This window comes from Apteryx mantelli, chromosome 14 (assembly GCF_036417845.1).
Source record: "Apteryx mantelli isolate bAptMan1 chromosome 14, bAptMan1.hap1, whole genome shotgun sequence".
In the NCBI taxonomy this organism is placed as follows: Eukaryota; Metazoa; Chordata; class Aves; order Apterygiformes; family Apterygidae; genus Apteryx; species Apteryx mantelli.
Window position 1 is genome coordinate 13,287,517 of NC_089991.1, and position 22,751 is coordinate 13,310,267.

Genomic DNA, 22,751 nt, shown 5'->3' on the forward strand with positions numbered 1-22,751 from the left:
TGTTCTTAGTTAGAAATTTCTCATTAGGAATAAAGGCAGGCCATTCTGAGAGCAGACTTTGAAAGCTCTGCTGCGAGGATGTCAGGCAGACACCCGGGCATTTCCCAAACGAAACACTGCCTTTCTGAAAGTGCCTGAAGGAAATCTTCTGCCATGTCTGAGATCCTTCCTCCTGCTTTGTGCTGCCTGCAATTATTCAACACAGATTTGCAAAGAGATTTTTGGGGGACACATTTCAGTGTTTCTCACTAAAAAAAGACTCTCGCCCTGCTCTTTATATAATTCAGAGCCCCGATAGTTGCGAGAATCCACCTACATCTTTCCTTAGAAACCTGCCAAGTTGTCGGAGCTGGCTTATCTCAAACGAGGACAAAGAGAAAGTTTCCTAAAATAACCGCGCGCACAGCCTGGGTCAGAAGCTTTCCTCTTTGAGCCACTCTGCCGGTGCAACCCCGTCCGCCCGCTCCCATCCCTGCACCCAGCATCCTTTGGGAGAAGGTCTCCTGGGTGCCATGACTCCGACAGGCGGTACGGGGATGATCCGTGCCCTCCCCTCCTACACCATCGCTGCTTTGATGGTTGCTGGGAGAGCCCGTATCGCTTTGAAAAAATCTTCCTTCCAAGCCTCCCTCTTTCTTTTTTGGAGCAGTGTTTTACAGCGTCGCCTCTCCCAGGGATGGAGTGTCCACATCCGCGGGGATCCCCGGGCAAACCTCTCCTGTGGACATCTGAGGAGGAGCAGGGCTTGCCGGAGCTGCGGCTGCCCACGCCGCCCCATCGCGCAGTCACGCGGCCCCGGGGCGAAGCTGCCTCGCTCGGGGCAAAGCCCCAAACTGGGGAGCAAGGGATGCTCCGAGCGGCCGGCTCGAGTCGGATGCTGACGCCGAGCTCGCACCCGAAGTCAGCAGGAGTTTTGAGAAGCGCTGGGTCCCCGCGGGTCCCTCAGCAGGGCAGGAGCTGCCCCCGGCACCGGGCTGGCTGCGGGGAGGCACCTTGCGCTGCCCGGCAGCAGCGTGCCGCAGCGAGTCCCTACAAGAAGAGCCCGTAGCGTTTCTAAGAAATGTGCACGCTGCAAAGCGGTGCCAAGGGAGGGAGGAGGGGAAATAAATAAAAAAAAAAAGACCTAAATTCACCAAGTGCTGAAATCTGGTGGCAGGAAGACCTTTTGCTCTCTGCTGTCTTTCCCTGCCTACTCACCTGTGTCTGATATACAGCAAATCTCCCCCCCCACCTCTCGCCTGCCTTTTTCACAACCTGCCATTGCCCCCCCCACCTTGAAAAAGCGAAACTAAAGTTAACTTTCCACCTCCCACACAAATATTTTTGGCAGGCTTTGCAGGCATTCAGGCTGCCAATCTTGGGGAGCCGGAGCCTGCAGAAAACCTTCCTCACATCTCCATCTGCCCACGGTTCCCCCACTGCCCCCCAGCACCGAAGCCCGCAGCTGGGACGTGCCTGCAGGGACCGTGGTGGCCGCAGAGGGGACCTGGGCTGGTCCTCTCAGAGCCAGAGAGGACAGAGAGCCAGAGAGGCACGGCCGCGGCCAAATGGGGAGCAGCCCAGGCCGGCGTCTGGGAGCGTGGCTGAACCAGCCAGGAGGTGGCCGCGGGGTGGAAGCTGAAGCAGGGCGACTTGCACCCGAGCCCAGGCTCTGCCCTCAGTTCCCGTGTCTGTGCGGACACATCGCTGCCCTCCACTTGGTTTCCAGTGTCCTTAAATGGGAGCGTGGGCAGGGAGGTGGAAGGGGAGGTGGGGAGCGAAGGGGTGTGAAACCTCGCCGCGGGCGCTGCACGGCGGCCGGCTTGGAGGGCAGCGCGCCGGTGAGGACGGGGGCTCTTGGGTTTCCCCAAGGTCACGCAGCGGGCTGCTGTCACTCAGAAAGCATCCTGCTGTCCAGACTTTCAGTCCCCAGCTCCAGTCACAAGATCGGCTCCTTCCCTTTCCAAAATAGACCAGTCGCAACACATACCCTGGGGGATTTTTGCACCTTTGGTGTGCCAGCAACTGAATGTCCCAGGAGGGGAACTTGGCAGAGCCTCCAGGCAGCGCGTCCCGCACCGTCGCCGAAAGCCCCAGCACCGTGAATTCCCAAGCCCAGCCCGGGCAGAGGCACTGGGAGCTGCTCCTGCCACCTCTCACAGCCGATCCTGGAGCGCCAGGAGGCTCCTCTGCCCCCAAGGCAGCCCCAGGCGGGGAGGCAGCGTCCCCAGCCAGGACCCCTCGAGGCCGCGGCTGTTTGGGTGCACAGGAGGGGCTGGGGTTAAAGCGAGAGGCGCCGAAATGGCAGTGAGGTCTGGATCCCGGCCCTGCACGGTTCCTGCCGTGCTCTGGCCGTGCCCGTTTTGCACACGTGAACGAGCTGGCACCAGCCAACGGCCAAAAAGGAAGGGTGCTGAAGGCAGCCGGGTTTGTGTGGTGCCTGCAGCCAGGTGTCTCCGAGGCTTTGGGGAGCAGCTGGGATCCCACAGCGCTCCCCCGCTGTGGGGCCGCGCAGGTGAGCACCTTGTTCGGACGTGTCCCCGTGGGGCGCCGGTGGCACCCCCCGAGAGGACCCATGTTTCTTTAAGGGAGCTGCCTCCGCAGCTGACACGGGAGATGCCACTGCGGTGTAGCTGTCACCGAGCGGCATTTGGAGCCGAGCCTGGGCCACCCTGTGCCTGGCCACTCTCACATCTGTTGCAACCCAATATCACGCTCCCAGCTCCCTGGGGACCTTGCCGACACTTGCTGATGAGCCGTCTGCTGCAGAGAGGCGCTGCGAACCCTGCCAGTGCGCTGCTCCCAGTCCCGTCCCCCTTTCTAGATAGAGGACCCCATCGGCAGGCCCTTGTCACCCTGGTCACACCAGCTCCATGTCACCGGCGAGCACCCCGACACCCTCTGCGGGACAGCAGGACCGCTCCAGCAGCAAGAGGAGAGGAGATGCCAGGGTGCTCCGGCGATGCGGCAAATCCCCACCACCGCTCTAGGGGGGCGACGGGGCTCCCTCTGCCCTGCCCCAGCTCCTCCTGGCGAGGCAGAGGCCGAAGGCTGCGGGCAAGGGCTGGCGGCGCTGCCCTGCTTTCCTTGGCATCGCCCTCGCTCCCTCCAGTCACCGTGCCGGGGCAGGGCCGGCCTCGGCAGTTTGCTGCGCACTTGGGAAAACAAAAGCCTCTCGCAGCATTGATTTACAGCCTTGGAGGAAACTGGGGTGGAAAAAACAACATTCCAGCACGCCTGTCCCCGTGCAACCCTCGTGGCCCGCAGCGCACCGGCGGCCCGGGGGGACGCGGGCAGCCAGCCCCGGCGGTGGGTGCCCACGCCACGGTGCGCCCTCGGCACGGCCCTGCCTGCAGCAGCTGGGAGAAGCAGCCGGGCAGGACAGGCAGGGAGCAAAGCCCGTGGAGGGCCCGGGGGCTGCTTGGCGTGGCCTCGTCAGCGCTAAAGGACGTTTTCTGATGAAGCGGAGGAACCAATGCAAGGCAACAGCAGGAGGGAGCGTAGGGGCATCTTGGGCGCCTGAACCATGCTTTCCCCTCCCTCCTCCACCCCACGCCAAAAGCAGGGACTGGACACTGGCTGCAGGGGCTGGTTTACAGCTCCTCACACTGCTGCCATACTTCTCCATCTTCCCACAGGCCCCTGGCTTGTCCCTCTGCCTCAAGGATGCCGTTCAGAAAAGAGGAAAGGCGATGCCCTGCGCAACTCACCTTTCCGCTCCCAAGCGCTGAGGAGGCTGAGAAATGGCTGGGGTGGAGGATGGGGCTGGAGAAAGGATGCTGAGCCCCAAATACAGGCTCCCAGGAGGGCAGCACGCTGCTGCCTGGGCTGGGCTGGGCTGGCAAGGCTGGTCAGGCCGAAATGCATTTTCTACTCTGACATGAATGTCTTTCATCGGACCTGCACTGAGCCCAGTCAGGCCTTCTGGCTAGGTCCAGAGGTCCATCTACCCTCACGTCTTCCCTCTTGGGCCTGCCTGGACTAGTGGGTGCATCCAGACCATCACCTTCATGGCACGAGAGGGGCAGTGGCTTGCCTGACCCCAGGCTGCACACTGCTGCCACGAGGAGTGGCCACGTAGGGCAGGTTCCAGCCTATCCCTCCCTTTGCTTATCTTGGACCTTGCAAGGACAGAGCTAACTTTTGGCTTTATCTCCGGTGTTTCCTGGATGCGAGGCCAGCCACAGCCCCACCTCAGCTGTGAAAATTACCCTGGGGCTTCTCGGTGCAGGTTTGGGGCATGAAGTACCAGGTTTGCTGAGCCCCGGAGACCTCAGGCCAAGGTACTGCTGGTGTGGGGTGCCCTCAGGCACCCAGGACCACCACCGCTTGGGGAGACAGGGACTATCAGCTGGAGCTGAGGGCGAAATTGCAGTTCAGCCTTTCTAGGCTCAAATGAAACATAAAAGGTAGCTACAGACAAAGAGAGAAGACCTTGAAGTCCCGAGATGCAGCTTCTGGGAGCAAGGTGCCTACGTACCTGGAGTGACCCAGCGCTGCGGAAACAGGATGCAGAAAGGAAACCCAAGGTTGCCTCTGCGTCACAGCCAGGGACTGCGGTGAGCATGGGGAGCCCGGAGAGCTTGAACCCGAGCAGGACGGGCTCTGCCACCAGCTTGTCAGGGCGAGTCCACCGGGCATGGAGCTGCTTTGCTTCCCCGCACAGGGAGGTTTCACCCGCAGCCCTGCTCTCCTGCAGCCTGGCAGGGGAAGGGACAGAGATGAGCCTGACTCACCGGCGCACGGTACAGCCGGTGGCAGAGGAGGCGGGGAGACCCAGCCCTGCTGGTGTAAAACCGGCCCGCAGCTTGGGGCTGATTTGCTAACAGGGGCTCCTTGCAGCCGCGCAGGGATTGCTCTCCCCCTCCCGGCCCTTGGGACGCTCAGGTCAAAGGCAGAGAGCCGAGCTCAGGTCCCGGCCCTGCTTGCGGGAAGGCGGCGCAGGGATGCTCAGGCCAGGTTGGGTCCAGCAGTCTGGCCTTCCCAGCACGGCTCCCGCTAGACTGGGACTACCGTGCTGTGCTCCCTTTCCCTGCAAAAGATTCAAGCAATGCCAGAGTGAGCTGGCTTTGAACTGTACGGGTACAGCCAGCTTCCAGCCCAAGGCTTCGCACGTCCCCTCGCCTGCCCCGGGCAGCGGGATGCAAACGTGCTGCACGTGGTACCTCTGCGCAGAAGCGGCACCCGGTTCCAAGCCACCGGCTCGCAGGCACAGCCAGGCCCACACCCAGATTTTTCAGCAGCGATCTGACAGCAGATGCCGGAGGGAGGCCTGGCACGACTGAGCCTTCACGACTTTCCCAAGCGATGCTGCCGAACATTTGCTGGGGGGGTGATGACGAACGCTAGCTAATTAAACAAAATCCCACTCATCGCAGCAATGAGCAGAGCACAGTTGGGGTTGAGTTGCACTGGGTTGTTGGGGATCTGGTTGGTTTTGCCACTTGGTTTTGCTGCACTGCCTGTTCCCAGCGCTCTCTAGGTGGGGACAGAAAGCCGTTTCGGTGAGGAGCGCAGAACAACCCCCCTGCGGCGGGAATTAAGGCTCATCTCGCAGCCGTGTTGGCCCCGGGGAGCTCAGCCTCCCATGGCAGACGTAAAACACGACCCATTAACTAAGGCAGGGAAACCCACGGCGGCTTGAAAAGCCAGTTTAAACAACCTCAGTGAATTCAGGGCTGCTGGAGCCGGGATGACAGACAGCTGGAGCATGTCCTCCCCACGTGGCCCTGGACGGTCCCCTCTCTGCTCCAGCCCCTGCATCCAGCAGGGTGACGCCAGGGGTCCAGGAGAGCTTTCCCAGACGCCGCCCTCCTCCCTGCCCCTGGGATGCTGATGCTCCTGGCTGGCAGAGGAGCACAGCCGCCATCCAAAGGCAGCAGCAGCGCCGTGAGCAGGTGTCCCCCACGCCCCTCCATACGGTCCCTCGTCCCCGCACTGGGAGGAGATGGGAGCTGCCACATTTCTAGGAGCAGCAAAGCAGCTTCCCCCAGATCGGCTCTGGCTGGGGAGCTCGGCGCGTCGAGGCTCAGCGGACAGACACCTTGGGGACCTGCTGCCCTGGCCAGGGCTCATCCCGTGGCCCTGGGCTCGGAGCCTGGACAGACTGGAGGGGACCTCAGCGGATGCACGGATGCGCACACAGACAAGTCCGAGACAGCCAGCTCCAGGGAAAAGGACCCTTTAGTGCTCCCGGAGAAGGCAGGGATTTACAGCACCTGAGGGGAGGATCTGGCCCTGCCGAGCCCCGTGGGCAGTGCTTGGGGACGGACTGGGAGAAACAAAAAGCCTCACCGGGGGGGGGGGGGGGGGGGAGTGTTTCCTTTCCAGCCCAGGAAAGCCGCCAGCTCCCAACACATACCCCGTCTCGGGCCTTGGCCCCGGCGCCGCCGTGGGCCGGTGGCCTTGGGACAAGGGTTCGCTCCCGTCCCGGTCGGCGTGGCGCACCCAGGGCTGTGAGCCCGCCCGGCGCCAGGGGGACGGGGCCAGGCGGCGCGCGAAGAGCTGCCGTTTCGCCCAGCGCGGCCAGGCTGCAGGGTGGCAGCCCTGCCGCTCGCCCCGGGCGGCCCGAGCCGGGCGACCCTGCTCCTGCGGGAAAGGCGGCTCGGCTGGCCTCCGACGGGCCCCGCGACGCAGGGCACAGCCACCAAACATCGCGCCTCCACCCCCACGCGATTTTTAACAGAGAGGGGGATGGCCGGGAGGTGTGTGTGCTGGGGGGGGGGGGGGGGTGTCTGTGCAGGCAGAGGGCAACCGGGAAGCGTTTTAGGATGGTGCTGTGCCTGTGAGAGACAGAAAGGTGTGTGTGTGTGTGTGCGCGTGTGTGCGTGTGCGCGCACATGAGAGAGCAATCTGTGCATGTGCGTGTCCAGCAGTCTGGCTCCAGGTCTGGCAGAACCGCTTGTGCAGAAGGAATAAACACACCGAGGACACATCCGAGCCAGTGCAAACAGCCCCTGGCCGCGCCGGTCTCTCCCAATGCTCTGTTTTCTTTCTCCGCTTTTCCTCGTCTCTCTTAACCCCTTCAGGAGCCCTGCAGATCGGCACGGCTCTGGGGGCGCAGCAGCCCCTCTCCGTGCCAGGGCTCTCGGCACCACCCTACCTGACCCCAGGGGCTGCCCGGCACCCTGCCCTCCCCTGCCTCGGCACCCCGACATCCCCGGCGCCTCTCCCGGCGCTGGCGCTGAAGCCCGCAGCCGCCTCGTGTCCCGTCCCAGGGTGCCGGCACGGGAGCAGGGGCTCCCTGCTGCCTCTGGACACTCGCAGCGCAGCCGGCAGCGCGCTTGCGCTTGCCCCGCATACTCGCATGGAGCTGAATCCTGCAGCTTTTCTTCCCGCAAAGCTCCCGCTGGAGCCGAGCCCCACCGAGCTGCGGCCTGTCCCACGGGTGGCCCTGGGGTCCAGCCGTCCAGAGCTGGGACTCTCGTGGGCGAGGGGAGGAGGGACATTCCCGCAAGCCCGGAGGACCCGGCTGCCCCGGGTGTCTCCGAGCCGCTGCAGGCTGGGGCGTGAGGAAGGGCGCGTAGGGCAGAGCCGTGCCGCGAGGGGCCACGCGGCTGCCCCGGGCGCGGAGCCGGCATGGCAGGCGGCAGGCTCCAGCCCTCCTGCACTGCATTGCGCTCCCTTTTTTTTCCTCTCCCTTCCCAGCACCGACACCCGGAGCAGACGCAGCTCGTCCCCTCTCCGGTGGCTCCCAGCAGGCACCATGGGAGAGGGGTCCAGGGGAAAAGGGCTGCTCCCTCCTCAAAAGCCCGAATCCACCCTTGCTTGAGGCCAGGCTGGATGCACACAGGGAGGAACCACATCCTGCGCGGGACTGAGGAGGGAGTCAAACCCCTGTCATCGGCTGACCATTGCCAGGTTGTTAGCGACAGTGACAGAAAGCCGACATCCGTCCGCCGGTGTCCTTGGCTGCTGGGACTGCAGCGCCTGCAGGGACCCTTGTCCTGGGGCTGCACGTCCTGCCCCTCCTGCCCCCGCGATGCTGCTCCCAGCCACGCAACCCCGCGGCTGCCGAAATCAGCCCCGGCCAGCATCGCCCTGCCCAGCTGCGATCGCTCCTGGCTCTGGCAACCTCCAGCGAGCGGCGATGCGGCGGCACGAGGTGGGCAGCCGCCCTGGGGGGGGGGGGGGGCCCGGGCTGCCACGCTCAGCGCTTTGCTGCTCTCCCGCGGGGAAGGAAATGCCCCCATCTGCTCCCCATGTGCTCCAGCCAGCCACCAAGCCCCAGGGGCCGGGCACCCTCCTCCCCCTTGCCGTGCCCCATACCTGCTGCGAGCGCCGCCGTCCTCGGCTGCCTGCGGCGCTTCCCGGCCCGGCGCCCGGCAGCTCGGCGAGCACCCAGCTCTCCTCGTCCTGCCGCTGCTCGCAGCCCGTGCCACTGCCGCAGAGGGAAGGGGGAAAAGGGGGGAGAGGGGCGGGAGGAGGGGAGGGGGGAAATGAAACTTTAATAGCACAGAGCCCCTTTTGTTTCCCAGCATATGGTGTATTTCATACATGCTGAAGGCATTAACCACCTATATTCGTCAGCGCTCGCCGGCAGCTGGGAGCGCGGCCCCCGCGCGCGGCTCTGGGGGACACGGCCGCGATGGGGGGCTGGAGGTGGCAGCCAATGCCCCCTCTGCCCAGCATCCCTCCCTCCGTGGCTTTTGACCTTTAACGGCAGCCTTGCAAACTGCTCGGCCTCACCGAGATAGCTGCGTGCTACTTTTCCTCCCTCCAAAAGAGGAGGAGAGGGACAAAGTCCCCACTGCCCGAGGATGGCCACTTCAGAGATGTACCCCCCCCCCCCGTACTCAAGGCAAGCAGAAGGGGTGCCCCCCCTTTTAGGGCCATGCTGTGAGACCCCCGCGATGAAGGGAGGTCACTGGCGCCTGATCCAGGGGGTGTCTGAGATCCCCATCAGCCCTCACGTCTTGCCCTCCTGCCTCCTTTCCCGTGGGCACGGGGACGGGGGACATGGCAGGGCCACACTGCTGAGCTGCGAGATGAAGGCGGCAGAGGTGGCTGGCGGGGTGTCCCGTCCCTGCTGACCCCAGGACTGGCGCACACAAGCGGTCCCGTGGTGCCCCAGCGAGCGCAAGAGCATCCCGGGGAGCAGCGGGGCAGCAAGGCGTCAACGTGGGGCAGAGCTTGTTGTGGGATGGAGGTGCTTGGGGGAAGGCTGGAAAATTTCCGTGTTGGACATCCTTGTGCTGTTCACACGTTTCCCTGCCCCATCCCACGTGGGCAGCCTGGGGATGGATGGGCTGGTCTGCACCAAGGCGCCAGTACAACGGGTGACACCGCTTTTGCAAACAGGGCAGGAGCATGTCCTGCTCCGGACCACAGACGGTGGCTGGCACCTCTCCCTGCAGATCCCGCTGGCCACCCCAAGGGCCACCGTGGGACGGGGACATCCGGGGTCCCTGGCACTGCACATCGCTGCCTGATTCCCCTCAGAGATGTTGGCTTTGACCCTACAAACTGGAGAGGACATCACCTTGTGGCAAGCCTCAAGCAGTGGTCCCAGCCCACCCCGTCTTGAGACAGAGGGGAGTCGCGTTTTGCCCAAATTCAGTACTGGTGCCCTTCAGCTGAGCTTGGGGCCGCTCCATCCTCAGCCTTGGGGCTGCCAGCCTCCACCCTGCCGAAAGGGGCATGGAAACCCTTCTCCTTCTCCAGCAGCAAATCCTGCCTCCCCCTCCTGGCATCCGCAACGACACCGGAGACGGGTTCCCCTTCCCCAGCCCTCAGAAATTTGGGCCAGCAGTGGGGGAAGCAGTCAAAAGCAGCCCAGCTTGGCCGGTGAAAGGATGTGTTGTGTCCCCCGTCCCCCCCCGCTGCAGCGCCGCCCCGGCCCGAGCAGCCCGCGCGATGCGGGGCGCGCGGAAAATTGGTACTTTGTCCAGTGTTTATCCAGTCACACTCCAATTTGAAATAAAAAACGCAGCCAGTAAAAGGCCTTTATAGCTCTTCAGAGCTCATAAACGTTCAGCACCGCCGCGCGGGGGCCAGCTGATTGGGGGCGGCTAGGAAAATCTATTGCGGCTATTGGTAAAAGTTAAACGTTGCGGCCCGGCGAGCCCCGAGGCCTGCCCCGGCGAGCAGGCTCCCGGCGGCAGAACGCGAACGAGGGGCGCTTTGCTGGGCGGGGGGGGGGGGGGGGGGGAAGGGGCTTTCCTCCCTCCCCCGCGCAGGGCTCTCCCCGCCGCTCTGCGCCCGGGTTTGGGGCGCCCGGGCCCCGCAGCCCGGCCGTGCCGGGGAGCTGCAGCTCTCCTGGCGGCCGGGGCTGCAGCTCGGTGCCCTCGGCGCGAGGGCTCGGTGCTGAGCCCAGGACCTGCCGGCCTCCTCCTTTCAGGCGCCGGGTGGGCGAAAGCTGGCTTCCCCGGGAGGGCACTGTTAAGAGGCCGCCATATGCCATCGGCATTTTATTTTCAGCAGAAAATACCAGGTTTGCCCATTTCAAGGCAAGTTCCTGCTCCCTGAAGACTGCTCCAGCTGCAAGCAGGACCACGGTCCCCCAGGCTTGTGACAAGACACTGGAATCACCGTTTAGCATTGACCCATTTTCTGACCATTTCTGACAGTAGGCAAGCTTCGGACGGCCCGGATCCTGAAGCCTGAGGCGGGGGGGGCTTTCTATGGCGACCTGCACAGAGCACAGACCCAGGCTCCAGCTCCACTAGCTGCCGGACCACTGCACCACCCCGAGTGCTGGGATCAGCATCGTCCCAGGGCAGCGGGATCCACATTGCCCCAGGCAGTGGGATCCACATTGCCCCAGGCAGCGGGATCCGCATCGCCCCAGGCAGCGGGATCCACATTGCCCCAGGCAGCGGGATCTGCATCACCCCAGGCAGTGGGATCCACATCGCGCCGGGCAGCAGGATCGTGGGCCGCCAGCCTCAGCTCCATGTCCTGGGCTCTGCCTGCTGCCCCTCATGTGCATCCCCAGTCCCCATGGCAATAGCCAGCGGGAACGTGCCGGCACCTCATCCGTGACCTCTCCCGACCCGCCGCCACAACATGGCCTGCCGGCGGCTTCGCTGGCAGCCTGGCCTGGGGGCAGGAAGAGCCGGGACGGCCCCGCTTGTCGTGGGAGTCAGGAGCGTTCGGAGAGAATGAGAGGAAGCGGCTGGGGTGGGGACCTTGCGCGGGAAGGCGGGTAGCGGGAGGGACGGCATTTTTCCTTGCCAGCGTCTTGGCTGCTTTGGTGTGAACTGCTATAAATCTACTCCTTATCTCGCAGACCATTTAATGTTTTCATGAAAAGAAAATAGTCTGCAGGAAAAAAAAGTTGATAAAATATCCCTTTGGCAGAGGGAGGAATGTGAAACGTCTCTAATCAGCGGGGTCTCTGCGGCGCTCCGGGGTCGGCGCGCTCCTGCAGGGCGGGGAGCTGGAAATGGCCGAGACGGAGCAACATCCCGACTCGGCTGGCCGAGAGCCTTCCCGGGGCCAGGCGCACGAATCAGGCTGCGTCTCCCCCAGTCTGGCAAAGCTCAAATCCACAGCTCCCCGTTGGTGATGAAAATAATAGGAGTGCGAGTCTGCTGGCAAATAGGGACCCGGACGAAGAGCATCTCTCCTCTTCCCACCCAGCTGGGGACCAGCAGTGCAGTCGCGCCCGGCTTTGCTGCCCGCCTGCCTTGCAGCACCCCCAACCGTGAGCATCGCTGGTGCTTGGACCCCCGTCAGGGGGACAAAAGGGCTGTAACCCCCCTCTGAGGGCAGCGCTGCTGAGAGGGGGGTGTCCGATGGGGGGGGAGCAATAGCACGCCCTGGGGATAGCTCGAGTCATGTCGTGCCAGAGGCTCGGACACGCCGCTGGGGACAAATTAAAACAAATACCGTCAGAAAGAATAAAAGTAGGAAGCTGGGGATAAACTAACCTCCTCATGGGAATACAAATATGAATTCAAATCCTTCTTGGCTCTTATCCAGAGACAACAGGAGGGATTGGCCAGGTAGGAGCACTATTCCAGAGACTCGCACGTGGCTTAACACCTCGGACACCCGGTAGTCATCGTCTTCATCTGTACCAGCAAAGGGGTCACGTTGCTGATGACAGTCTGGGCTGGAGTCCTATAAACCATTGCACGGCTAGGAAATATTATTCCCCTGGAGAACTGGCCCGCTTACAAGTTGCTCATTTGATTTACAGCTGCAATAGCAAAGCCCGCAGGAACTTCCCGCAGCACAAAAACGATGCTCTGCCAGGTTGGGCGTCATGGCACGATCTCCCAGGGAAGCGCCGTGGCATCGCCCCTGCGAGCGGGCCGTGGTGCGGGCACCCTTTCGGTGCTGCTGCATGCCAGGGAGCGCAAGTCAGCGTGGAGTGGGCGAAGCTTGGCCACGAGCCACGTCATGAGGGAGCCAGCCCGCTCCTGGGACACAGCGCACTGTCGCTGCTCATCACCTCCCCACGGCATCAGGCGCATTTTGCTTATGCTCATATACCATCGAGGTAGCTAAGTCACTTCCGTGAGGTTTCTTTCTTCCTCCAAATATTTGGCGATATGACTACAGTCAGCCCCACGTGCTCGTGCATCCCTCAGCAGGGCGAGGAGCGCATCCCCAGCGCGCCGGGAGCGAGTGCGTGCCGAGGGTGAGCCCCGCGTGCCAAAACCCCCCGAACACGGCAGCCTGGGGATGGCAGAGCTGCGTCATGGAGACATTTGAGACTTGGAGGCGAAGCTTCATGTCAAGGCAGAAAAACAAGAAAGCAAGAAAAAATGTGACTGTGAAGGGGATTTTTTGGGGTGGAGAGGAACAGTTTGCTCTGATTTTGAAATTTATTTTTTTCTTGCAATGCTTCATTTTATATTCCAAGAGATCAGAAAGGCCATTTCAAATGAAAAATCAAACCCTTCTGTTTCAACACACTCCCCGGTCCAACGTCCTCACGCACAAACACACCCACATACCAGCTTTCTTCCAAAAGACAATTCTGGTCCAGCTCATCCCATCTCCAGGCAGTATTTCTCTTTGGCCAACATCCCATTCCCGGGATCTGCAGCACCATTACACGTCCCCCTGCCAGCTCTGCTCCGACCCCAGTCGGGGATACACACAGCCCCTCTCTGCAGGGAAACACATTTCTTGCATATCCATCATGTGGAAATAGGATGTGCATTTCTGTGCCAAAACATGCACATATGCACATGCCAAAAATGTCTATACAGCTACACAGAGCAGCTTGTGTTTTGGTAGGTTGCACAATTTACTTTTGTTGGAAAGTTTTGGCACTACCTGCTAATTGCTGTTGGTGAGAAGTCATAAGTCACCCCAGCTTTCTGCTGAGAGCTAAAGCCGTGCACTGGCGCTTGTCATAGACACCAGCCTGCAGGAATCCGTTTGCTTCCAAGCCTCTCACCCTTCATTTTCACATCTACCTACATGCCAGGTCTCACCTTTCAGTGGGGCATCTCTGCACCTATCAAAGCCAAAAAAAAAAAAAAAAACAACCCAAAACCAAAGTTAGGGGCAACTTGGCTTGTGGCATGGTCTGGCAGCCCAGCTGATGTCACGACACACTAATGGAAGCAGCAGCTTCCCAGGGGCTCCCCTGCTGCCGTGACCATCCTCCCGCTCCAGAGGAAACCCCCGCCTTGCCGCCGCCTGCCTCTGACGCAGGCGCTGCGTTTGCAGAGGAGCCGCTTTCCCCCGGAGCAGGAGCAGAGAGAAAGCCCCCTTGTTCGGCTCGGCAAACAGGGCCCACGCCACGACCTGACCCCTGCCTCCCCTCGCCTCCCCGCGCCGCCGGCCCCGGCTGCCTCCCGCCCCCGGCTGCCCTCCACGGCCGACAACACAGCCTGCTCTGTCCTACAGCCCCGGGGCGGTGGCAGGGAGGGCGACACGCGGGCACGCACACAGCCACAGCGAGAGCTTTCGCGGTCGGCTCTCGGATCAGGACCGGCGCACGGGAATCCCCATGTAGATCGCTGGGGTGCACGGATGTGCCGGTGCATAGGAGTGGCTGGGCGGCGAGGCCGGCTTTGCTCAGCGGGCAGACGGCCGGAGGGATGCTTTACGGCTCCGTGTCTCGTCCCATGGCTGCTTGGGAGTAGCAGAATGTCATGGGGAAGTAACAACAGCGGAGGAGCTCACCCGGACGGGTCGGGGGAGCAGGGACGGCGGTGCCCGAGCTGCTGCTAACGAGAAGCAGCCGAGACCCCGGCCTTGCTCCCCCGCCTCCCGGCCCCCTCTCACCTCTCAGGGTCACCTTGTATTTTCTTAAGTCCTGATTACCGAGAAATTGGAGGCTTGTGCGCCAGCGAGGGCTGATTAGTTAATGGCTGGCCCGAGGCGGGGAGCACTGGCGCGTCAGGACTGGATTGCGAGCGCCAAACCAAAGGGAGCTCAACAGGAGCTGGCTTTAAAGTTTGGAAAGAGGGGGAAAAGGAGGGGGGGAGAGGCTACCCATGGCCTCAAAAGAGCAGCTGAGCGGCAAAGCTTCCAGGCCCCCGGCTTCTGTGGAAGCCTGCAGGGATGAGGGATGTGGATGCGGTGAGGCACCGTGCTCCCGCGCGGGCTGGTGCCCCTCGCCGGGCTGCAAACCTCCCGGCACCCTCGCGCCCTCTCCCTGCCTCCCCGCTGGCCTCCGCGCAGCCTGCTCAGCCCCGGCAGCGCCAGGCACCCTCGATACACCCGTCCCACTGGCGACACCAGCGTTTCCCGCCGGCGCCTCCCGCAGCAAACACCGGCTGCTGCTTTCAGAGCTGAAGCGTCTCTCCCAGCACCGAGCCCTCCGGCCCCCTGGTCCTGCGGGATGCGCCCAGGCTGTGAGCGCTGCAGCGAGCGGCCAAGCAGGCCGCCGCCGCGCTGCCCTGAGACGCCGACGTGCACGTCTCTGCCCCGAAGCCAGCCTGCGCAGGGAGCGCAAGCCCTGCGGCCGGCACGGGACCGAGCCCCTGGCAGGCCCGGCGCGGGGCGGCCAGTGCCGCAGTGGTCTTGTGCCTCGCGCCGCTCAAGCTTGGCCGTGCGTCCCGAAGGAAGGCCCCGGTCCCTCCACCCTTCCTGCCCGTGCCTCTGCGGGAAGGCCTTTGGGAGGGCCGGAGAACCGAGTTGCTGCAACAGTTCAGTCCTTCACAGGAGAGCCAGCACCTCTGGCTTGCTCATGCATCTTGGGAGGAAGGAAAGTAATCAGGAATTCAGGGCAAACACCTCCAAAAATGACCAGCTGCTTTTTGTGTGTCAAATATTCACTCAGGGCTTAATGTCACCCTGCGGAGCAAGGGACAGAGGCTCTCTATGTCCTGCTGGGACCCCAAGACCCTGTGTTGCACACCAGCAAGCTCCCAGCTCCTCTGCTGAGCTCTCAGGCCTGAAATCCATCACTGGGGCACGCTTGGCTTGTCCAGAAACTCAGGCCAAGGTAACCTGAAAGCAGAAAGCAACAAGCGTTTTTCTGGCAGACAGGGAGAGCTGAGTTTTGGTTAAACACAGCTTTGCTTTCCAAGCTGTGCAGAGCGCCGGCGGGGAGGGATTAGCAGGCAGGTGGTGAGCGGAGAGTCACCCAATGGACGCGATTCCCTCCCCGGCTCTGCACTTTGCCCCGTTCGATGCCAAGACGGCAATGTCTGCACTGCAGCACGGGGTGTGCAGGGCCAGCGTACGTGCTGCACACGGGCTGAGCGGGGAGAAGGGGCACGGGATCCACAGGGGAGGCTGCTTGCACACGATGGGTGCGTGCCCGGGCACATGGGCGAGAAGATCTCAGCATATGCAGGGTGGGAAGTGGCACAAGCCCATCCGATTGCGGACCAGAGGGGCTGCGCTCAGCTCTGCATCGCTTTCCATGCAGGCTTGGGGCTGGCCGGAGAGGACCCCCAAGCTGCCGAGTGGGGGGGGGAAGCGAGAGCACAAAAATGTCATAAACAGATGTAAATTCCAGCCCTGGCTCTGAGCTGCTCCCGCCATCGCTGGTCGGCCCCCTCAGACTGTTTATGGAAAGCCCAGTTTACCGAGAAATCCATCTCCCATTTCCTGTTGATTGCTGAAAGCCAAGGTCCGCGCGCAGCCAAAGGCTGCAGCTCCAGCGGACTCATGGCTTTGATTAATCAGGAGGAAGGGCCGAGCCAAGGCCAGCTCCGCCGGGCGCCGGGGTGCCACCTCCGCGCAGCGCTGCGCCCCGAGGGACGTTGCAGGGACATGGGGTGAGGGCTGGCGGCGGCCGGCAGGTCCCAGCGCTGCCAGTCCCGCTCGCCTTATTGCAACGCGAAAGGAGCACCCGGGTGCGAACCGAAGCCCTCGCGTGAGATTGGGCAGCCCCGGCCCTCTTGAACCGCCGCGCTCGGGCACACGGAGGCGCCAGGGCAGGTTTCCCCAGACGCTGCTCTGCTCAGCACTGAGCGCTGCGCCGGGGAGGCCAGTGCAGCACGTTCGCACGCAGCTTGCAGAGATCCTGGGCTTTATTCCGCTCTGCAGCCTTTGGGCACATTGCTGTGCCTCGCTTCCTTCCTCTCTGCAGCTGGGAAGCAATATCCACCTGCTTCAGCAAGCTCCACGGCCGAATTCCCGTTGGGCTGAGGAGCAGGCAGATGTTTGCAAAGCACTTTTGAGCCCCTCCGTTCAAGACAAGTCATGGGCTTTCCTCCCTCTGCCTGTACCTCTGCCCAAATTCGCTCACTCCCTCCTTCTCCCTCCCTGGTTTTACCCAGCTCACTGTCTAAATCAAAACCACTGCAGCGGATGTCTTGCATTTAGAGGAGTCTGCAACTCTGTGAGTAAGCCGTGCTCAAGGCCAACACTATTGTTGCTGAAGCTGTCCAAGGCAGGAGCAGAGCCAAGCGGGGCTGAAGCTGTGGATACCACCACTGTTTACTGTCTGAGTCATTGGCCGTCACGAACCCGGAGGAGCAGAGCGAGGGAGAGCTCCGTGGTGACCTGAAGTCCATCCTATTTTTCTCAGAATCAGTGCAAGGAGGAAGGGGAAAATGCACTATTTATTTATTTATTTCACAGCATATCCACTACAAGCTCAGGGCCTCTGGTGCTGGTGAGGGAAGGGAAGAGCTCCCCGCAGCAAACTTGCTTCTCTGCTCCTGGCTTCCCGCCCGCTGGGCGCTGCAGGGGGTTTTGCTGTGGAAACGCGCAAATCTGGGCCCTGCGGGATGGGCAAGAGCTATGGGGAAACCTGCATTTTGCTGCGAATGGAGATTTATTTCCTTCCCAGCAGCCTCCATGGAGACTTAGTCCTGCTCCCACCCCCAGTCCTCCTCCAGCCCAGCCCCACAGAGACCAGGCTGCAGTGAGGGGTTGGCAAGGGAGTCTGTGGCTCCGTCTTTGCTGGGTGCCTTCTCCGAGCTGCAGTCCCCGTCCGAGGGGTCCATGCAATGCTGGGGCAGGGCTTCTCTCCCTGCACACGCTTCCTGCAGCTCCAAGCACACGGCCAGACCTGAAACATCCCTCCCAGGGACAATACTAGCTCAGCAGCCCTGAGGATGGGCAGACGGCGCAACCTGCCTTGACCCACAAGGGAAGGAGTGAGAACGGCAACTCCCCAGCCTGCCAAGGCCAGCCCCCCTTCACCCTGCAGCGTCCCACCAGCAACGCTGTGCCGGGAACCGGCAGCACGAGTCTGCCAGCTTTGCCACGGGCAGGCTCCTCCCGGGCCCGCCAGCCCTGCTCCAGCGACACGGCATGCATCAAAAGACGGAGCGAAAACACAGCAAGGCATGTTCAGGGCATGCAGGAGCCTCCTGGGCATCCCTGGGCTCCTGCTGCAGGTCTGCTATGCTGCCGGCTCCCAGGGGCACATGTCCCCCTGCGACTCTCCCCACGTCCCCTGCAACCAAACAGGCCAGAGCAGCATGGGAGATGAAATGGTTTCTGTGGGCCGAGGAATCACCGAGTGGTTGGGGTGGGAAGGCACCGCTGGAGATCACCTGGTCAAAGCAGGGCCAGCTAGAGCAGGGACCCTAAGGGTGGCTGTACCCCAAAAGCCACCTCTGAGCAGTCAAAAGGGTAAAATGACCCGCTCCATCGTCTGTCAGGGCCTTCCCTCATCCTCCTTTCTCCTTTGCCCTCCTCCCAGCCTCTCCTCCCATTGCAATGTTTTCTTCCCCGAGACCTTCAGCAATAAGATATAATCCCAAACGCTCTGAGAGTCAGGTCCCTTGCTCAGAAAGCAGCGCTCCTGCATGTGCACTCCCCCCCCTCTCCCCCAGGAGCGACTGGCCATGCAGCACGCGAGAACTGCAGCATCTGCCCGGGACAGACCTCTAACACTCACAGGGGACTTCAGGGACCACCTCAGAGCCCACCATAACTCCAGTCACCGGAGCCAGGGAGATGCCCAGGGGACACTCGGCCCCGAGCCCTTGAGCAGCCCCGGTCCCAGACTGCTCCCTGGGCAGGGTGTGAGTGGGGAAGGGGCCAGGGAGCGCAGGGTACCGCTGCTCATGTGGCCACCAGCTGCCTGCAAAGCCTTCCCTGGCTTCGGGTCATAACTACAGATTTTTATAATTATTAGCTCTGGTAATTCACCATAAAATATTTATTCTGGCTCATTCTGAGGCGTTTGATTCGTGTTGGGTCTGTACGGCCTTTGTGTGTGTGCATATGCGGAGCCATGAGGCTGTGTGGGGCTGGATGCTCCGTTCACACGGTGTATAAATGCACGTGTGACTGTGGGTGGCCCAGGGAAGGGACCCCCGGGAGCAGCCCGGTGGGGGGACCCGGCTCGCCATGCCGCTCCACGGCCCGTCCTGCTCGGCGATGGCCTCCGTGCACACCTGGGGCGCACCTCCGGCGCGAGCACCGCGCGCTCCACGGCGCACCCGTCCCCGCGCAGGGGCCGTGAGCCCCCTCGCCGCCCGTGCCGGCGCTCACGGCCTCGCCATCCGCACGCAGGCCGAAGCCGTGCCTGAGGACGTGGGCTCACCGGCAGCGAGGAGCACGCGTGGTCCTGCAGCGCGCAGCCCCAGACCGCGCCCGCGGTGCCGGGGAGTTCTGCTGCGAAAGCTTCCCTGAGGGGCTGGCAAGATGGGGGGCGACGAGCAGGGGAGAAAAGGCTCGCGAGCGAGCGAGGCCCGGCCACCCACCTCAGTGCGAAGGGGGTGCAGGAACGCAGTGACACCGGGGCAGGGAGACGTCGCAGGTGCCCCCCGTGGCGGGGCCACGGCGTTCCCGGCTGTCCTCGCGGAGAGCCGGGGCGGCCCCTTGGCTCCGGCAGAGGCGGCACTTCCCGCTCCTCCGTGCCCGACTGCGCCGGCAAATTCGTGTCAAGGAGGAGCACAGAAACTGCTCGCCCAACACTGCCAAAATACGGGGGCAGCTGCTGCCACCCCCACCAGGGAACGGCACTGCAGTGAGGGGGCACCCGTGCCGAGCCTCACTGGCCGGAGCAGGCTGCAGGCAGCGCGTCCCCGCTCCTGCGCTCCTTCTTCCTAGGCTTGAGGGTGATTCTGGGGAGCTGCGGGCAGCTGCGAGCTGGATGCCCGGGCCTCTCCCGGCAGAGCATCTGGCGGGCGGCGGGGAGCCAGCCTAGGCTGTGACGACGCGCGGCAGCGTCGTCCTTCCCCTCGGCTCCCGCCAGCAAGCGCGGCGCATGGCGCGGTGGGGCAGGACAGGCGTCCCCTGCGCTGCGGTGCCGGGGCCGTGCGTTGCAGGGCTGAAGGAGCATTGCACGCCCAGGACACCAGCGGCCCATCCTCTCCGCTGGGGGCCGGGTGCACGGAGCCCGCGCTCCCCCCAGCCCCCTGCGTGCCGGGTAGGGCAGAAAGGAGACGATGCCCCGCATGGAAGGGACGGTGGGGAGAAACCACCAAGGAAAACGCACCAGCCCGCCACCGGGGCAAACATGGGTGATGGGACACGATGGCGAGAGGATGGGGGAGGTGAGGAGGGACGAGGAGCCAGAGGGTCCGTCTGCCCCCGACGGGGACAAAGCGCGTTGCTGGGGTCCGCGGAGGTGCCCGCTGCAGGGAGGCCGAGCGCGTGGGCAGTCAGCGGGGATGGCCCAGGCGTTCGGCATCATGGCACTGCAGAGCGAGGGCTGGGAAGCTGGGAGCAGGGGTGAGCGTGTCCCTCGGCAGCGCTAAGCCTGCTGCAGCGCAGAGGAGGACATCCCTGGCCCCCACACCCCGTGGCCTCCAGCTCCGGCTCCCCGCAGCACAGGGCCAGCGCGCTGCCGCTCTCCTGGCCCCGAGCGCTCCTGGCGGCTCCGGCAGCCACGGCCCCACGGCACGTGGGGAAGGACCAGCACTGAAACTCAACCCAGATGTGCAGCAGCGGGAACCCTGCAACATTTCCCTCCTCTGTACCTAGAGCTGGAGATCCTGTTTAGGGGGGCAGAGCTGCAGAACTGCACCAGCCCTGGCTCACGTTCGGGTTCCTCTTCCTCGCTCCCGAAGCGCCTTGCAAAGGGGACACAAACATTGTCCGAGGAAGGAGGAGGGGGCAGGATGCTCTGGGCAGGTCTGCGCAGAGCCAGGCATGCCACTAGAAGCCGGGTTTGCTCAAGGAAAAATTGCCAGGAGAGCCAGAGCCACCCACGTTTCTTTGGCCTGTGCAAGCTGGTTTCTTAGCACCTCGAGCCTCCCTTGTTTAACAGCTGCCTTTGCTTTTATCAGCTGCTTATTACCTCGCAGTCCTTTCTAATCCTAAAACTGCTCCGCATATATTGACCCTGGCTTCACCACTGGCGTTTCCCAGGTGTCTCACTGCATTATTAAAGCAAACTCACCTTATCAGCTACTATCTCTTTCCACTCGTGCTGAAACTGCCAAGAGGCTCCTGGCTGCTACTTCTCAAGCCATCAGGAGCGCCTGGCTCCTCGGCAGGAGTTTCACCAGGCTCCGGTGTCGGTGGGGACAGACAGCAGGTGGTGTGCGGAGGCAGGGACACCTCGTCTGCACGCATCCCGCCAAGGCATGCGCCTCCCTGGCCTGACCCCCCTGCCAAGATGCATGAGGGCACCTCTCGGAGCTGGGCTCTGGCATGCCAAGCCCTTGGACACTGGGGCCACCCCGCTGGCTTTCCAGCGTCCCCAGCCTCAGAGAGGCAGGCTCCGTGTGCCACATGGCTTGGGAAAGCACCCCAGGCACAGGAAGGGGTGGGCAAAGGTGGAGGGGACCCGGCCTCCCCAGGGCGCAGGGGTGCACAGGTAGGCTTTGGAGAAGTGAGCTAGCTCCGCCGAAAGGGTTAAGAGGGATTTCCAGAGCCCGCGGGCAGGCGGCTCACTGCAGCTCAGCAGAGCCATGTGCGTGCGCTTAGGGCAGCCTTTGAAAGATCCTGCGCCGGCTCCATCTGCGAGTAAGCTGCCGAGCGAGAGGTCTCCAGGGAGGCCCATTCCCCGCCCAAGGCTGCCTTTGATTCCTTAATGTCTCACCAAGAGAGAGGAGGGGAGAGGAAAGACCCCCACCCCCTCCGACTTGTTCTTGCAAAATTGAGATAACCTTCCTCGGCAAGCCTTTTCCTCCGCAGCTGCACAAGAAAAAATAAAAAGCTCTGGGACCCCCAGTTTTCCCCCACAGCAAGCCCCTTCCTCCAGCGCCGTCTGCCTGCCCCAGCGCCTGCGGCCCGCCGGCGGGGAGGCTTTCCCGGCAGCCCGAACAATGCCCGCTCTGTGCTGCGTGGTGAGACGGCCGTGTTATTCCAGACGGGGCGGGAACGCGGCTGTGCCCCCCGGCTGCGCTCCCGCTGGAAGCTGAGCCGCGGCGCGCGCACCGTGCACAGCCCTGTGCGGGGCTGCGGGAGGGCGAAAGCGGCTGGCGCGGAGCTCTGCACCCCGCTGCCGGGGCAGCTCCCGGGCGCTCTCCTGGAGCGCCCGCCGCCAGCCTCACCTCCTTCCAGACGGCGTCCTTTACGTGGGGTTTCACCCCATTTCATCCCTGCAGCACCCCTGCAGCTCCTCTCCCAACTTGCTGCCGCGGTGCCTCGCTGCCAGCTGCCCGGGCAGGAGAGCGGGCGGAAACGGCCCCGACTTCCTCCCAGGCTCGCCGAGAACTCACGGCCAGGCGGGACGCTGGCTCCGGAGCCCCCTCCGACACGTGGTTTTAATAACCGCCGTTGGAAGGGACAAAGGCTTCTTGTGGGAGAGCCGGGTGCCTCGCCTGGGCGGCGGGGAAGGGGCAGGTGGGGAGGGAGGCGCCGGACGCGGCCGGGGCAGCGGGCACGGCGAGGGGGAGACCCAGGCCGGGGTTACACCGAGCGACGGAGGCTTTCGCGCTCCAATTTCCCGCTGAAGCCCTGCGGGGCTGCGGCGGGGACGCTGCTCTGAGCCGCCCCCGGGAGCCAGGCTGCTCCTCGCAGCCTTGGTCCTTCGGGCTGGCGGGCACCCCTGGCGCCTCGAGGACACCGGCGCCGCCAGCCCTCCCGGCGGCTTGCACTGCTGCGAGGCCGGCGCACATCAGCGAGCTGATCCCCGGGCGACACTGGTGCTGAGGGAGCCTGCGGGGTGCGGGACGGTCCAGCCCGGAGGCGCTAAAATCTGCCCTGGCTACGCAAAGCTGGGCGGACGCGCCGGGGGGACCGGCCGCGCTTGCTGCCAAGTTGCTTTTCCCTGGCACTCCGGGAAACCAGAGGAGCGTCAATCCCCCCGGGCAGGCAGCGACACCCCGTCTCCGCACAGCTGGATTACTGACCTGGGCTCCGCGAGGCACATGTGCGAGCCATCACCAGCGCCGAGCCAGCGGTTTCACATTTCTCTTCTCCATGTGTCTTCTTTAAAAGGAAACCGCTCACAGAACTTGGTTAACTTCAGCCACTGGAAAGCTGGGATTAATGTAATTTTGTTATAAGGCAATTTTCCTGTATGGAAGAAACATATTTTTGTCATCTATACT

General features: G+C 63.2%; 1 protein-coding gene across 1 annotated transcript in view; it reads right to left on the bottom strand.

Moving 5' to 3' along the window:
• SYNPO (synaptopodin) overlaps window positions 1–22,751 on the bottom strand; it is a 44,274-nt gene extending 21,523 nt beyond the window's left edge. Inside the window, exons 1-2 of the mRNA XM_067304782.1 lie at window positions 22,551–22,751; window positions 8,248–8,359 (exon numbers count right to left, since the gene is read on the bottom strand). The gene's annotated coding sequence lies outside the window, so the exon portion shown is untranslated. The remainder of the gene's footprint in view (window positions 1–8,247; window positions 8,360–22,550) is intronic.